This window comes from Salmo salar, chromosome 01 (assembly GCF_965601325.2).
Source record: "Salmo salar chromosome 01, fSalSal1, whole genome shotgun sequence".
Classification (NCBI taxonomy): domain Eukaryota; kingdom Metazoa; phylum Chordata; class Actinopteri; order Salmoniformes; family Salmonidae; genus Salmo; species Salmo salar.
In genome coordinates, this window is record NC_138291.1 from 45,600,717 (window position 1) to 45,618,660 (window position 17,944).

The 17,944-nt window shown below is 42.6% G+C and overlaps 1 protein-coding gene across 1 annotated transcript in view; it reads right to left on the bottom strand.

Annotated features, from left to right (window-relative positions):
- The window catches only part of LOC106603227 (guanine nucleotide-binding protein G(I)/G(S)/G(O) subunit gamma-2), a 35,808-nt gene extending 27,797 nt beyond the window's left edge, over positions 1–8,011 (bottom strand). The window contains exon 1 of the mRNA XM_014196597.3: positions 7,774–8,011. The gene's annotated coding sequence lies outside the window, so the exon portion shown is untranslated. The remainder of the gene's footprint in view (positions 1–7,773) is intronic.
- Between the last annotated feature and the right edge of the window lie 9,933 nt (positions 8,012–17,944).

A 17,944-nucleotide genomic window follows, 5' to 3' on the forward strand; every position in this document is an offset into this window, starting at 1 on the left:
ATAGGATTGTAATGGTGGAGGGACAGAGAGACAGAGGACTAATTCTAGATCAGGTGCTAGAGAAAGCGTGAGTGACCAAGGAGGGTAGAGATGCAGATAGCTGTGAGTAGGTGCACATTTTGATTATAATCTTTATTATAGATTCTATACTAATAGATTGAGTGTATTTTTAAAGTATTTTTAAATTCATTAGTGTGGTGTAGTGTGTAGATGCGTTCCTTTGTCTCTGGATGGCATTGACTGATGGACTTCACATGAATGGTAAAATAGTTTATGTTAATGCTTACCCTATTCCCTACGTAGTGCACTACTTTTTGACAACCATCCTATGGGGTATAGGCTGCTATGGGCACTGGTGCTATGGGTAGTGCACCAAAAGTAGTGCACTAAGTAGGGATTAGAGTGCCATTTGGGACACAACCCTGGTACAGGGTTCTACAGAGGCCATGTGCCTTCTATTAGGGAGTAGTGTTGGGGATGATGTAAATCGCAAAATTATCAGGGCTCAGAGAGATTTGAGAGAGGATTTCCCCTGTTCCCTACATACTGCACTACATTTGACCAGGGCCCATATGGCTCTGGTCAAAATTAGTGCACTATATAGGGAATATGGTCATTTTAGACGTAGTCTATGTGTTGGATCAGTGCTCTCTTTTGGAAGTTTGATGATACAGCCTGTTAATATGGTGTTGTTTTCCCCTTTCCTCTATAAAGATCATATACCTTTATCCAAATGAATCCAGCCCTGCGTGTTGCTGACAGCTAGTTTCAAATTTAATTACCTGCAAGCCTCTGTTTCAGTAGTTTAAATCTGTCATGGCCAATATTGCCATCGAATGCGCATAACCACTGGCGTACCACACACCCCCGCGGCCCCTGCAAGGCTGGGGGGCCTAAAGGCTTTTTTTGTGTGTTGGTTGTCCCCCTGGTAGTCACCCCCCCCCCCCCCCCCCCCAGATAGCATATGAACAGGTCATAAGCCAACAATGTGTAGAAGTACAGGAAATTAGCTGTAAAACTGCAACATTTTCTCTCAGCCTCATGGCAAAATATGTACACTAGTGAGTGGAATGTAGTGCTATGTTACGTTGCTCTGGTTGAGGAGGAATAAACATAGTTTCCTCTGGCATCAATCAGCCAGCCAACAATAACACTGTCTGACTCACTCCGCTAGACTGTTAACAATAATGTCTCAGTCCCAAATGGCACCATATTCCCTATACAGCACACTACTTATGGGCCTGGGTCAAAAGTAGTGCACTAAATAGGGAATAGGGTCCCATTTGGGACACAGGCAATTTTACAAACGTTCAGGCTTGTTTAGAGTGTGCAGGACTGGAGTATGCTCTTAATGTTTCAGTACATAAACTAACCATGCTGCCTAGATAGATATGGAGGCACTACACAGAGGGAATCATAAAACTGGTACTAAAGCTTGTTAAAACTACGAGGCCTGACAAAAAGACTGCAAGGCACATACATACCATTGACTGTTTGATAACTTGGAGAAAAAAGAAGGAAGGGAAGCGCTGCTAGGATACAATATAGATCTTTGTAGATAGTAGGTGCTCTTTGGTAAGTGTCATAAAAAAAACAGCAGGAGTAAGGCACTCTCCATATAACTGAAATGCCTTCCTTGTTATGGCATGTTCAATAGAAGAAAAAATTGAAAAAATGGAAGTGTTTTGGCATGGCCTTCCTTTTCAAACTATAAAAGTGCAATATACTGTACAATTTCACTTGTGCAATGGTAAGTATGAGGTCAAATGTGTCCTTTAAAGGTTATAAAAGGGCTGTCCGTATACATTCCCGGTAACAGTTTGCTCACTATTTATTTATCATTACTCCTACATTTGTACATTTTTGAAAGCTAGTTAATCACAAATGTATATTTATTTCCTTAAATATACTGTGTTGTGTGATTATTCTTTTACCAGGTACTGTTGGAATGTCCATCTTTTTGTGAGAAATTACACTGGTCACTCAAAACATTTATGAAGTATTTATAAAGCATAAATAGTGCTCACTTTAGATTAGGGGCTGCAAAAATACTTTACTAATGATTAGTATCTAACTTCCCGGACAGGGAGTCTGATTGACTGCAGACCTCCAACCCTAACCCATAGGTACAGTGTGCGTGGCTACAGTTCTTATTCTTTTTTTTAACCTTTATTTAACCAGGAAAAGCCCATTGAGACACAGAGTCTCTTTTGCAACGGAGACCTGGCCAAGAAGGCTGCAGTTGGCAATACATTACAAAATGAAGTAATAACGCACGAGGGGGAGTTGAATATGGCCAATATACCATGGCTAAGGACTGTTCTTAAGCACGACGCAACGTGGAGTCCCTGGATACAGCCCTTAGCCGTGGTATATTGGCCATATACCACAAACCCCCGAGGTGCCTTATTGCTTATTTATAAACTGGTTTCCAACGTAATTAGAGCAGTAAAAATACATGTTTTGTCATACCCGTGGTATAAAGTCTAATATACCATGACTGTCAGCCAATCAGCATTCAGAGTTCGAATCACCCAGTTTATAATGTAAACATACAATATAATCATCCACACAATCCAGCCTATTGGGAACATTTCCAATCAAATTAAATCAAATCTAATTTTATTGGTCACGTACACATGGTTAGCAGATGTTAATGTGAGTGTAGCGTAATGCTTGTGCTTCTAGTTCCGACAGTGCAGCAATATCTGACAAGTAATCTCACAATTCCCCAACAACTACCTAATACACACAAATCTAAAGGAGTGAATGAGAATATGTACATATAAATATATGGCTGAGCGATGGCCGAGCGGCACAGCCAAGGTGCAATAGATGGTATAAAATACAGTATATACATATATGAGTAATGTAAGATGTGTAAAGTGGCATTATGTAAAGTGACTAGTGATCCATTTATTAAAGTGGCCAGTGATTGGGTCTCAGTGTAGGCAGCAGCCTCTCTGAGTTAATGATTGCTATTTAGCAGTCTGATGGCCTTGAGATAGAATCTGTTTTTCAGTCTCTCTGTCCCAGCTTTGATACACCTGTACTGACCTCGCCTTCTGGGTGGTAGCGGTGTGAACAGGCAGTGGCTTGGGTGGTTGTTGTCCTTGATGATCTTTTTGGACTTCCTGTGACATCGGGTGCTGTAGGTGTCATGGAGGGCAGGTAGTCTGCCCCGGTGATGCGTTGTGCAGACCCCACCACCCTCTGGAGAGCCTTGTGGTTGAGGGCATTGCAGTTGCCGTACCAGGCTGTGATACAGCCCGACAGGATGTTCTCAATTGTGCATCTGTAAAAGTTTGTCAGGGTTTTGGGTGACAAGCCAAATCTCTTCAGCCTCCTGAGGTTGAAGAGGCACTGTTGCGCCTTCTTCACCACACTGTCTGTGTGGGTGGACCATTTCAGTTAGATGTATATGAACTTAAAACGTTCCACCTTCTCCACTGCTGTCCCTTCGATGTGGATAGGGGGGTGCTCCCTCTGTTGTTTCCTGAAGTCCACAATCATCTCCTTTGTTTTGTTGATGTTGAGTGAGAGGTTGTTTTCCTGACACCACACTCCGAGTGCCCTCACCTCCTCCCTGTAGACTGTCTCGTCGTTGTTGGTAATCAAGCCACCTACTTTTGTGCCGTCTGCAAACTTGATGATTGAGTTGGAGGCGTGCATGGCTATGCAGTCATGGTTGAACAGGGAGTACAGGAGGGGGCTGAACATGCACCCTTGTGGGGCCCCAGTGTTGAGGGTCAGCGAAGTGGAGATGTTGTTTCCTACCTTCACCATCTGGGGGCAGCCCGTCAGAAAGTCCAGGACCCAATTGCACAGGGCGGGGTTGAGACCCAGGGCCTCCAGCTTGATGATGAGCATGGAGGGTACTATGGTGTTGAATGCTGAGCTGTAGTCAATTAACAGCATTCTGTAGGTATTCCTCTTGTCCAGATGGGATAGGGCAGTGTGCAGTGTGATGGAAATTGCATCATCTGTGGACCTGTTGGGGTGGTATGCAAACTGAAGTGGGTCTAGGGTGGCCGGTAAGGTTGAGGTGATATGATCGTTGACTAGTCTCTCAAAGCACTTCATAATGACAGAAGTGAGTGGTACGGGGCGGTAGTCATTTAGTTCAGTTACCTTTGCCTTCTTGGATACAGGTACAATGGTGGCCATCTTGAAGCCTGTGGGGACAGCAGACTGGTATAGGGAGCGATTGATATGTCTGTAAACACACCAGCCAGCTGGTCTGCGCATGCTCTGAGGACGTGGCTAGGGATGCCGTCTGGGCCAGCAGGGTTAACACGTTTAAATGTTTTACTCACATCGGCCATGGAGAAGGGGGGGGGGGGGGGGGCAGTCCTTGTTAGCGGGCCGCAACGGTGGCACTGTATTATCCTCAAAGCGGGCAAAGATGGTGTTTAGTTTCTCTGGAAGCGTGAAGTCGGTGTCCGTGATGTGGCTGGTTTTCTTTTTATAGTTCGTGATTTCCTGTAGACTCTGCCACATACGTCTCGTGTCTGAGCCATTGAATTGCGATTTCACTTTGTCCCTGTACCGGCATTTCGCTGGTTTGATTGCCTTGCAGAGGGAATAACTACACTGTTTATATTCAGCCATATTCCCAGACCATGGTTAAAAGCGGTGGTTCGCACTTTCAGTTTTGAGTGAATGCCGCCATCCATCCACGGTTTCTGGTTAGGGTAGGTTTTAATAGTCACAGTGGGTACAACATTTCCAATGCACTTCCTAACAAACTCACTCATTGAGTCAGCGTATAGATCGATGTTGTTCTCTGAGGCTGACCAAAACATATCCCAGTCTGGGTGGTCAAAACAATGTTGAAGCGTGGATTTCGATTGGTCAGACCAACGTTGAATGGTTCTAGTCACTGGTACATCCTGTTTGAGTTTCTGCCTATAAGACGTGAGGAGCAAGATGGCATCGTGGTCGGATTTGCCAAAGGGAGGGCGGGGGAGGGCTTTGTATGCATCGCGGAAGTTAGAGTAGCAGTGATCGAGTGTATTACCCCCACGAGTACTACAATCAATATGCTGATAGAATTTAGGTAGCCTTGTTCTCAAATTTTCTTTGTTAAAATCCCCAGCTACAATAAACGGAGCCTCAGGATATATGGTTTCCAGTTTACATAGAGTACAGTGATGTTCCTTGAGGGCCGTCGTGGTGTCTGCTTGAGGGGGAATGTACACCGCTGTGACGATAACTGACGAGAATTCTCTTGGGAGGTAATATGGCCAGCATTTGATTGTAAGGAATTCTAGGTCAGGTGAGCAGAAGGACTTGAGTTGCTCTATGTTGTTATGATTACACCATGAGTCGTTAATCATTTACACTCCTCCTGAAGAGTGTTTTGTACCAGAGTTTTAATCTAGGTGAGCAATACTTAGTAGACTAGACAATTCCTCTGCTGCACAATAACCCTATGGGACACAGACAAAACAATAAGTGTACAGTAATATAAAGCGTGACACTCAGTCTTGGCCTCTACACTGTATCATCTCCACTTGTTACTGTAGCCAGAACTAGGCCACTGACTCAGTAGTCTTTTAGACGGAGCCACTGGGAATGGAAGGCAACAATGAGTATTTCATGAAAAGAGAGAAAAAGTAACAAACTGGGAAATGATTAGTCTTTTGTCAAAGTCAAGGCCTTTTGTCTCCCTACATTTGTATTCTTTCACTCTGTCTCTCTATCATGCACACAGAGTGTGAATTATGGGGGGCCCAGGTGGGTCTCAGGCCCCCTGAATGAGACATGAGCACCACTAAATGCATCAAAGTCCAACTTTGGAGGGTCTCTAAATTATGGTAATTTGTTGTTTATAAAAGTTTATTCCAAATAAAATGAACACTCCCACCTCTGTGTCATGGTTTAAACCATTTTTCCCCATGTGGCTGCATGGTCATTGGGCTGCACTTATCATTCTGGGAAAGCCCCACACCCTTTTCAAGTGGCCCAACTTTTCTTTCTACAACAACGTCCTTTTGTCAGCAAGATACATCAATTACTTAATTCTACAAGAGTCTCGACCCAATGACAAAAATCGAATGTCATTACACTTTTTGGTGTTTTGTAACAGATGTCTCTTTCCATTTATCGAATGGTGTGAGTGCACAGTGCACGGTCTGGATGCTGGAATTATTTTGGAGTGAATGAACATGCTCAGGTAGCCTACTTTTTGAAGTGATTTGTACGACAATAAGATTAAAACATCACGACTGGTTGTGTTCATGCCAAATGAAAAGGTAACACACTATTATTAAATGACAGGTCTTTACTATTAGGGCTATAGGCGGCCGCCTGAAAAATATTGAGACCCCCCAAACATCACTGTGTAATTTGCACTCTGCGTATACGCACTTACACACACACAGTCCATTGTTGTCGTTTCTCATAGTGGGTAGCTATGGAGTCTGTTGACATTTAGTGTGCCATTGTTTCAGTCTCAACATGAATGTGTATCAAACAATATGTGGCCTTGCAGCCGGTCCAGCACTGTAAAACATGCCAGCTCGGCGCTCCCTCTCCACACACACACACACACACACACACACACACACACACACACACACACACACACACACACACACACACACACACACACACACACACACACACACACGCGCGCGCACACACACACACACACGCGCGCGCACACACACGCACACGTCCTTTCTCCAACATGTCGGTTCTGTCCTGGTTCACAACAAGAGCTGGGCACCCCGGGAATGGAGTGGTAGCATAATTCTGGCCCTCCACTTATAGTGTGCCTCTATATTACGAGGACTGAAAACACTAATCTGATCTTAGCGGTGGCGGTGAGACCATTTCACTGTAACGTAAGCAGGGCTGGTGGCTGACAAAATAACAACAGGAGGAAAATGCTAATGCTCACCACACAGGGGCTAGCAGATACAGAGATACAGATGTATTAAGTGAGAGGCTTATAATGCAAGCACACTTAACATGGCTGACTGGGGATGTGAGAGTGTGAACGTGCACTGTGTGTGTGTTTTTTTTTGTGTGTGTGTGGGCGCGTGCGTGTGCATCTATACATCTGAATGTGCGTGAATGTCTGTTTGTATCTGCATCTGTAGCTCATCAGTGTGCTGATATCTCCCAATAGTACTGAATGGCCACTGCCTTCTGAATAGAAATGACCAGAGAACCCACGGGAGGGTTGAGGGATTCCTCTCCCATTCTCAGCTGCCGCCATCCCCGTCACCCTCTCTCTCTCTCTCTCTCTCTCTCGCAGCATCTCTTCTCCAGTCCTCTCCCTTCCCCCCAACCTCCTCTCTCTCACCCCACACTCATGCTAATTTCCCCCTAACCAGATGCTCCTAATTTCTCTCCCTCATACAACAGACCTGTCCAATGTGACAGGAAAAGGAGGAATAGGAAAAGAGGAAAGAATTCCATTCTCTCATTCCCTCACTCTCTCACATACACACAGGGATCAGAAATCCAAAGAGAGCAAATTAAAAACACACCCCAGAGAGAGAGAAAGAGATATAGAGGCTTTAGCCTCCCTAATCTAGAAGGAGGAAGAGGAGGGGATTCCATGATGTAGAGACCAGGGAACAGAACACAGGCATCTTTCTCTCCCCTACAGCACTGACACAAACACTGACTGTAAATCAACACACGCACACAAACAGTCTCCTCTAAAGCACACTCTCCCTAATAAGCCATTGTCTTACAACCAAACAAAGGGAAAGACAACAAGAAATGGTTAGAAAATGGTGGAAATGTGTGTCTTACCTCTGTAATGTGCGTGCTGCTCCCCTAGTGACGCCAGAGACATGCAGGCTGGTGGAGTAGTATCCACACGCTTACTGACTCTCCCTCTCACACACACACTCACACAGTCAGGCAGGCTAGCAGGAAGGCAGGCAGGCGCGCTCATACACACACACTCTCTCACTGTGCTGTGCTGTGGCTCCCTCTCTCCTGCTCTGCTCTGGCTGCTCTCTCTTGCTGATCCAGCTGACATACGCCCTCCCCGCTGCTGCTCAGTCTCCACCCTTCAGCCAGCACCAACCCTACACTACACACTGCCTACAAGAAGCTACCAGGAGCCCTCCTCCCTCCCCCTCCCCCCCTCTCTTTCTCTCTCTGGTCGGCTATCAGACACAGTGCTTCTCTTAGGCCACAGGAAAAGGCTTGCCTGTCTTTTGTAAACACGGACTGTAAACAAACACATACCGTAGGTGCAGCTGACAGTGACACCCATGGCTTTTTCGCCTTTACATGTAGATTGTTAATGTATTATGGAACATATTAATCTTCCTTCTTCTTCTTCCCTACTCTGACACTGTGCTGTTACCTGTCTGACACACGCACACACACACACACACACACACACACACACACACACACACACACACACACACACACACACACACACACACACACACACACACACACACACACACACACACACACACACACACACACACACACACACACGACCAGTGTGGGCTGAGCTCCTGTAATCAAAAGGCTTTCATCTTTAGACAACTGGAATATTAAATCCACAGAAGATTGAAGCAAAAAGAAATTATAGCCAGCATCCCAGAGCAGAATCATCCTAACAAATACATGTGGACAAACAGACACATGCACTAACAAACAAATACACACACAGTTTATGCAAAGGCTGTGTGTGTGTGTGTGTGTGTGTGTGTGTGTGTGTGTGTGTGTGTGTGTGTGTGTGTGTGTGTGTGTGTGTGTGTGTGTGTGTGTGTGTGTGTGTGTGTGTGTGTGTGTGTGTGTGTGTGTGTGTGTGTGTATGTGTGTGTGTGTGCTCAAACCCCTAGAGATATTATCTTACACACTGTTATCATTTTTAAAATAAAATATGCGCCGTTCTGGCTCGGACAAGGCTTACTTACTTAGTTATTCTTCATTCCCCAGACCTTATGTATCCCACATTTTCTGTGAATCACCATTTCCTCAGCTCCATTCATGCTGATGTTATCCTGTGTGGAGAGTTGCACATAGCACACACAGAGAGAGAAAGGGAGAGTTTTTTTATTAAAGCGTAGGCTATTCTTATTATATGTTTATAGGCTTAATTTAATTTAGCCTAGATGTGTGCATTTCTATTACATATTTGTATATCTATTATTCAAATATTGTTAAATTGTAATACATTTTTAAAGCACTGTAGGTAATTTGAGCCATTCATTTATATTACAACATTAAGTGGACGGTGTTGTTTTCGTTCTCATTGATGCACATGTGTAGCAGGTCAGGGTTCCATAGCCGCAGGCAGAGCAGTTGAAACTGGAGCAGCAGCATGACTAGGTGAACTGGGGACAGCCCGGAGTTATCAGGCCAGGTAGTTCTGAGGCATGATCCTAGGGATCAGGTCCTCCAGGAGGGGAGGAATAGAGGGAGATAGAAATAGAGGGAGCATGCTTAAATTCACACAGGTCACCAGATAAGACAGGAGAATTACACCAGATATAACAGACTGACATTTACATTTTAGTCATTTAGCAGACGCTCTTATCCAGAGCGACTTACAGTAGTGAATGCATACATTTCATTTCATTTTTTTTTTTACACATTCTTTTTCTGTGCTGGCCCCCCGTGGGAATCGAACCCACAACCCTGGCGTTGCAAACACCATGCTCTACCAACTGAGCTACAGGGAAGACCCTAGCCCCCTGGCAGCATAGATACTGGAGATTGAGACAGCCCGACGATACCCCCAGACAGGGCCAACCAGGCAGGATATAACCCCACCCGCTTTGCCAAAGCACAGCCCCCACACCACTTGAGGGATATTAACAGACCACCAACTTACTACCCTGAGACAAGGCTGAGTATAGCCAATGAAGATCTACTCCACCACACGAGCATACTACTCAATAAAAAAAACAATACACAAACGTAACCCACCTATAAAAATATAGCTACAAATGTTTTACTCCATAATCCAACCAATCCTCCTTTATGGCAGTGAAATATGGGGCGCATATTACAGTCAAAATACACATCATGGGGCAAAACACCCACAGAAAAACTGCAAAATACATGGGCCAAAACCATCCTACATGTAAACAGAAATTCAACCAACCACGCATGCAGAGCAGAACTAGGAAGACTTCCTCTTTTACTGCCCACTGAAAAAGGGGCATGCGAATGATGGGTGCACCTAGCCCAATCTGACGAATGGTCATACAAGCACAGAGCATTAATGGACAAGCGACTGCCCAGAGAGTGACCCCTTAACAAAACTAGCCCCAAAACACAAGATTAAAATTAACACAAGTGATCTGACCCCAAGGACAAAATTTACAGCTGGAGGTGAACAATATGAACGCATAGATCAACTATTGGCTGCGTGAAGTTGAAGGTCAGAGAATGATGGAATACTACCAAACATTGGAAAGAGACTTCACTTTAGCTGAATACTTAACCCGTTTAAAAGATCCCCAAAAAATAAAAACCTTGACCAAATGCAGAACTAGTGATCATAGCCTGGCAATTGAAACCGGACGGCATCAAAAAACATGGTTGGCCAGTGAGGATGACCTCACTGTGGGCTAGGAGAAATAGAAAGCGAAGGTAACTGCCAAATTAAAGGAAACACTAACATAAAGTGTCTTTATCCTCTTGAGGATACCCTAGGATAGGGGGCGCCACAGCGCATTTTGAAAGAAATGTGTTCCCATTTTCAACGGCCTACTAATCAAACTCAGAAGCTAGGACGTGCATATACTTATTATATATGGATAGAAAACACCCTAAAGTTTCTAAAACTGTTTGAATGGTGTCTGTGAGTATAACAGAACTCATATGGCAGTCAAAACCCCGAGACCGATTGAAACAGGAAGTGGAATTCTGAATTGTGGACTCGACTTCTCATCTTTCCCTATTAATCACACCGTTAACAATGGTTCAATGAGCACTTCCTATTGCTTCCACTAGATGTCGCCAGTCTTTTCACAGTGGTTTGAGCCTTATACAGTCGAAACTCAGTGAATGAGACGCATTGGAAATTGGTCACAGGGGATGGGCCATCACCATTATGACGCCGGCGGCGCTGTCTACCCCCACCTTTGGAAATGTTTCAAAACACTCTGCAACCGTCCCCGTCGAATCTTATTGGCTCTCTAGGTGTTACAGGCCCTGAAGATTAATGTTTTACAACGTTTGACATGTTTGAACGAACCTAAATGGGAAAAAAATGTTTTATTTCGAAACGGCTGTGCCGCGCCCGGCAGAGTATTTGGATACAGCATTCAGACGCGCTAACAACAGAAAGCTAATGGAACATAAATGATGGACTTTTTCGACCGAAAATACATCTGTTGTGGACCTGGGATTCCTGGAAGTGCTTTCTGATGAAGACAACTAAAGGTAGGCGATTATTGACAATATTATACAAGATGAGATGTGACATGCGATTCTTCCAAGATGGCGCCGAGCTCGGTATATTAGCTCATTTTCTGAGTATCGCATCTCCTTTTATCGCAAAGTGTGATTACCCAGTAAAGTTCATTTAAAATCTGGTATGACAGGTGTTCTCAAGAGATATTCATCTATAAATGTTAGATTGACAATATAAATTTAAAAAATCGTTTTCGAATAGTAATTTAGGGAATTGTAGCATTGTTTCCCGGGACGCATTTGAGGGGAAAATAGTTAGTCAACATCAGACGCCGATGTAAAATGCTGTTTTTATATATAAATATGACCTTTATTGAACAAAAGAATGCATGCATTGTGTAACATGATGTCCTAGGTGTGTCATCTGATGAAGTTTGTAAAAGGTTAGTGCTGCATTTAGCTGTTTTTTGGTTATTTGTGATGCAAGTGGTTGGTCGGAAAATGGCTATGTTGCTGCTTTTTACGATGGACTCATCTAACATAATCTAATGATTTGCTTTTCCTGTAAAACCTTTTTGAAATCGGACGACGTGGGTCGATTCAGGAGAGGTGTATCTATAAAACAAACAAAAATAATATTAATAAAAAAATATATATATATTAATTTTTTTAATGCTAATTGGCGATATGATTTTTCGCTGGATTTTGATCCCGCTAACGGGATCAGACGCTGAAGAGGTTTTAAAGGGCGTTGAGCCACCACGAGCCAGAACAGCTTCAATGCACCTTGACATAGATTCTACAAGTGTCTAGAACTCTATTGGAGGGATACGACACCAGTCTTCCACAAGAAATTCCATAATTTTGTGTTTTGTTTGATGGTTGTTGAACACGCTGTCTCAGGCACTGCTCCAGAATCTCCCATCAGTGTCCAATTGGGTTCAAATCTGGTGACTGAGACAACCATGGCATATGGATTACATCGTTTTCATGTGGATGAGGGCATTGTCATCCTGGGTCCATAGCATGGTAGCCAAAATAATGTCCAAAATAATGGCCTGCCCAGATTCTTTACAGTACATGACCCTAAGGATGATGGGATGTTAATTGCCTAATTAACTCAGGAACCACACCTGTGTGGAAGCACCTGCTTTCAATAGTCTTTGTATCCCTCAATAACTCAAGTGTTTCCATTATTTTGGCAGTTACTTGTATATATACAGTGCCTTCAGAAATTATTCACACCCCTTGACTTTTTACACATTCTGTTGTTTTACAGCCTGAATTTATAATTGATTAAATTTACCTTTTTTAATTTTAATTTTAATATTATTAAAAATGAAAAGCTGAAATGTCTTGAGTCAATAAGCATTCAAAATGAAATGTTGGGCAAAAAGGTAAACTCCGCTCCATCATTCATTGAATCAGATGGGTCATTCATCACAAAAGTCACTGATATTGCCAACTACTTTAATGATTTTGTTCATTGGCAAGATTAGCAAACTTAAAGCATGACATGCCAGCAACAAACGCTGTATATCTGTATATCTGACCAAATGATGAAAGACAAGCATTGTAATTTTGAATTCCGTAAAGTAAGTGTGGAAGAGGCGAAAAAAAATATTATTGTCTATCAACAATGACAAGCCACTGGGGTCTGCCAACTTGGATGGAAAATTACTGAGGATAATAGCAGACGATATTGCCACTCCTTTTATATATTGTGGATAAAGAGTTACCTGTCTAACAGAACACAGAATCAAAGAATCAGGAATTCCCCAGGGCAACTGTCTAGGCCCCTTACTTTTTCCAATCTTTCTAACGATATGCCACTGGCTTTGAGTAAAGCACTATACACATCAGCTACCACAGCGACTGAAATGACAGCAACACTTAACAAAGAGCTGAAGTTAGTTTCAGATTGGGTGGCAAGGAATAAGTTAGTCCTAAATATTTCAAAAACTAAAAGCATTTTATTTGGGACCAATCATTCTCTAAACCCCAAACCTCAACTAAATCTTGTAATGAATAATGTGGAAATTGAGCAAGTTGAGGAGACTAAACTACTTGGAGAAACCCTGGATTGTAAAACTGTCATGATCAAAACATATTGTTACAACATTAGCTGGGATAGGGTGAAGTCTGTCTATAATGAAGTGCTGATCTGCATTCTTAACAGCACTATCAACAAGGCAGGTCCTAAAGTCCCTAGTTTTGTCGCACCTGTACTACTGTTCAGTCGTGTGGTCAGGTGCCACTTAGGAAAATTGCAATTGGCTCAGAACAGGGCAGCACGGCTGGCCCTTGGATGTGCACAGAGAGATAACGTTAATAATATGCATGTCAATCTTTCCTGGCTCAAGCTGGAGGAGAGGTTGACTACTACATCACTACTTGTATTTGTGAGAGGTATTGACATGTTGAATGCACCGAGCTGTCTGTTTGAACTACTGGCACACAGCTCGGACACCCATGCATACCCCACAAGACATGCCAACAGAGGTCTCTTCACAGTCCCCAAGTCCAGAACAGACTATGGGAGGCGCACAGTACTACATAGAGCCATGACTACATGGAACTCTATTCCACATCAAGTAACTCAAGTAACTCATGCCAGCAGTAAAATTAGATTTAAAAAACAGATCAAAATACAGAGGTAGATGTGGTAGTAGAGTAGAGGCCTGAAGGCACACACTTAATATGTTGTTAAATCTGTTATGAATGTATTGTAATGTTTTTAAAATGTATAACTGCCTTAATTTTGCCTTGGCAGCAGCTAATGGGCATCCATAATATATAAAACACAAACCTTTTGTTATTGCAAACCTAAATAAGTTCACAATTAAAAATTTTCTTAACAAGTCACATAATAAGTTGCAGGGACTCTGTATGCAATAATGGTGTTTAACATTATTTTTTTAATGACTACCTCATCTCTGTACCCCACACATATGGTGTAACTCAGTCTTCCCTGTGGCTCAATTGGTAGAGCATGGTGTTTGCAACGCCAGGGTTGTGGGTTTGATTCCCACGGGGGGCCAGTACAAAAAAATATATATATTAAATGTATGCATTGACTACTGTAAGTCGCTCTGGATAAGAGTGTCTGCTAAATTACTAAAATGTAAATATAATTATCTGTAAGGTCCCTCAGTCGAGCAGTGCAATTCAACCACAAAGACCAGAGAGGTTTTCCAATTTCTCCCATAGAAGGGCACCAATTGGTAAAAATAAAGGAGACATGACATATCTCTTTGAGCATTAATTACACTTTGGATGGTGTAACTCACTACAAAGATACAGCTGTCCTTCCTAACTCAGTCGCCGGAGAGGAAGGAAACCGCTCAGGGATTTCACCTTGGGGCCAAATTAAAACAGAGTTTAATGGCTGTGATAGGATAAAACTGATATTGGATCAACAACATTTTTGTTAATCCGCATTCCTAACCTAATTGACAGAATGAAAAGAAGGAAGCCTGTACAGAAGAAAAAATAATCCAAAACATGCATCCTGTTTGCAACAAGGCACTAAAATAATTACACAAAAAAAATGTGGCAAAACAATTAACACTTTGTATTCAGGACAAAAAGTTATGTTCTGAGCAAATTCAATACAACCACTCTCCATTTTTTCAAGTATAGTGGTGGCTGCATGATGTTATGGAGATGCTTGTAATCGTTAAGGACTGGGGAGTTTTTCAGGATAAAAAATAAATGAAATGGAGCTAAGCACAAGCAAAATCCTAGAGGAAACTCTGTTTCAGTCTGCTTTACACCAGACACTGGGAGATGAATTCACCTTTCAGCAGGACAATAACCTAAAACACAAGGCCAAATCTACACTGGAGTTGCTTACCAAGAAGACAGTGAATGCTCATGAGTGGCCGAGTTACAGTTTTGACTTAAATCTACATGAAAATCCATGGCAAGACCTGAAAATGGTTGTCAAGCAATGATTAGCAACCAATTTGACAGAGCTTGAAGACTTTTGAAAATAATAATTGGCAAATGTTGCACAATCCAGGTGTGGAAAGCTCTTAGAGACTTACCTATAAAGACAGCTGTAATCGCTGCCAAATGTGTTTCTAGAAAGTATTAACTTAGGGGTTTGAATACTTATGTAAATGTGATATTTCTATAATCCATTTGTTTTAATGACATGAATGCAGTGGCGTGTATTCATGGCTGCCAAGGGAAGCCAGGCTACTGTGTTTCATAATTTTCCTTCAATTCAAGAGGCTGAATGTATCTCACAAGAGAAAACATCTGAGCGAGCATAACAGCGCCCATCTGTCTCTCTACGTGTAGGCCATCTTTCTGACGCTGTCTGGTCCAAACAAGTATGACATTGTTGCTGCCGTAGCATTGAAGGCAAGGGAAGCCAGCGAACATCTGGCCTCCCTTGACAAAAAAAGTACAAAACATTTTACAATCAGCGTTGATCTAAACTGAGCGAACTCTACTGTGAATGGTCGTGGTTAAGGGAAGCAAGCTTGGATTTGGTGTCACTCCTATCAAATCCCATTGAGAGCATATGTCATTGACAGAAACACTTGAATTGTTTCATCTTGTTGTGTTGTTTTCCTCCACTGTCTAGCTAGCTAAAATTAGCCCTTCCCTAAATTAGCCATGGATGGAGATAGCGATTTGGACTTGTTGTTTTACTTAATTCTTCATTATGGCCAATGATTATAACGGCGATTCTGATCCAATCATTAATTTGTACATTGTTGTGCCCCTGGCCTGAGAGGATGGAAGTTCAATATGTAGCTAGATGTAGAAGGCTAATGTTAACTAGCTCACGTTGCCCATGATTGGAAGTTAGGCTAGCGAGCAAGCATTTTAGCCAGGTAGCCTAGGACAACAAAAAAAACAAGAGTATGACAGAGTGATAGACTGTTTCGTCAAGGAGGACGGCATTGGCGTTTCTCTACAAGTAGGGAGAGTCAGCATGTTTTTCTACTTGCGCACGCACACACGCACACACACACACACACACACACACACACACACACACACACACACACACACACACACACACACACACACACACACACACACACACACACACACACACACACACACACACACACACACACACACACACACACACACACACACACACACACACACAGAAATCAGAACCATGGACAGCCACATCATATTTTGCTTACGTTGATTGGACTAAATCGTTTTGGTGTATTTTAGTTGTCACTGTATTAGACTAAGCATAGGTGATTTGATAATGTTGAGATGTTAAAATTGAAATAATGCTGGAATAGAGGAGTCAGCTCCTGTTTTCTTTGCCACATGTGGCAGACCATTTTAAAATGCTTGCTATTTCCTAATATAGTATGATGTCATGAGGAGGATGAGCTGGCCAACCAGAGGTCTAGAGGAGGATGAGGAAAAACATTTTTTGAAAGGAAAAAATGTCAGTCATATTGGAAGTAATTATAGGTCATTTTTCATAGAACGTGAGTTGGCTTGATATAGGTTGAGTTCAATAACTACAGGCAGATGTAGTTGGGACTCCCGAGTGGTGCAGTGGTCTAAGCACTGCATCTCAGTGCCAGAGACATCACTACAGACCCTAGTTTGGGAGGCACCACTACTGAATGAATGACAAGGTCAATGTTGCCAAAGTGAAGTGATACAAATAAAATTACAAAAACAACAGCGACAACATAATCTTCATAATTGTTGTGTGTATCACTTCACTTTGGCATCATTGACTTTGTCATTCATGCCATTAAAACATATTGGATGGGGGGGACACAGAAAGAGAGAGAGAGAGATTTTTCTTAAAGTGTAGGCTATTATTTTTATATATTTATCGGACACATTTTATTTAGCCTAAATGTGTGTATTCTTATTACATATTTGCATATGCATTATTAAAATATTGCTGTTCCGGCAGCAGAAAAGACAGGAGTACTAGGGGAGACCAGAGAGTATTTTTGGTAGCTAGCAAGGTTGGAGTTGATTCCATTTTGATTCAGTCAATAAGCTGAATATTTTCCTCAATGCTTTTCAGTGACAGAAACTGGAATCAGAATCAGAATCAACTGAATTGAAATGGAACCGACCCCAGACCTGGCGAGGTGGTGTGTAATTCACTCAGTAGTGGTTGCTCTGGAAGAGGGATTGTTTAAAGCCAGGTTGCGTCCCAAATGGCATCCTATGCCTATTCTCCATGTTGTGCACTCCTTAAAAAAATGCCAAACGGAGAGAAATAGGGCGTCATATGAGACACAACCCCAGAGAGAGACATCAAAGTTATAGGCCACAACCTCCACCCGCCACGGAATACAACAAGATAAAGCGTGAGATTTGTTGATTTGTAATCTGATTATCATGTTTTATTATCGGCTCATGGGATCATCTCTGAACCTTATTTTCGGGTGTCACTGAGGCTGTTTTAGTTAATGAGCTAGTTTAATAAGCACTGGATTACTAATCCCTCGGATAGGGACACTCTCTCCCAGACATGGCTACTACAATTATACATTGGTATAGTGAGGGTAGGCTAGAGTTTGTGACAGAGGAGGGAGAGGGGAGAAGAGGAGCAGAAACAGTTCCTCCTTCC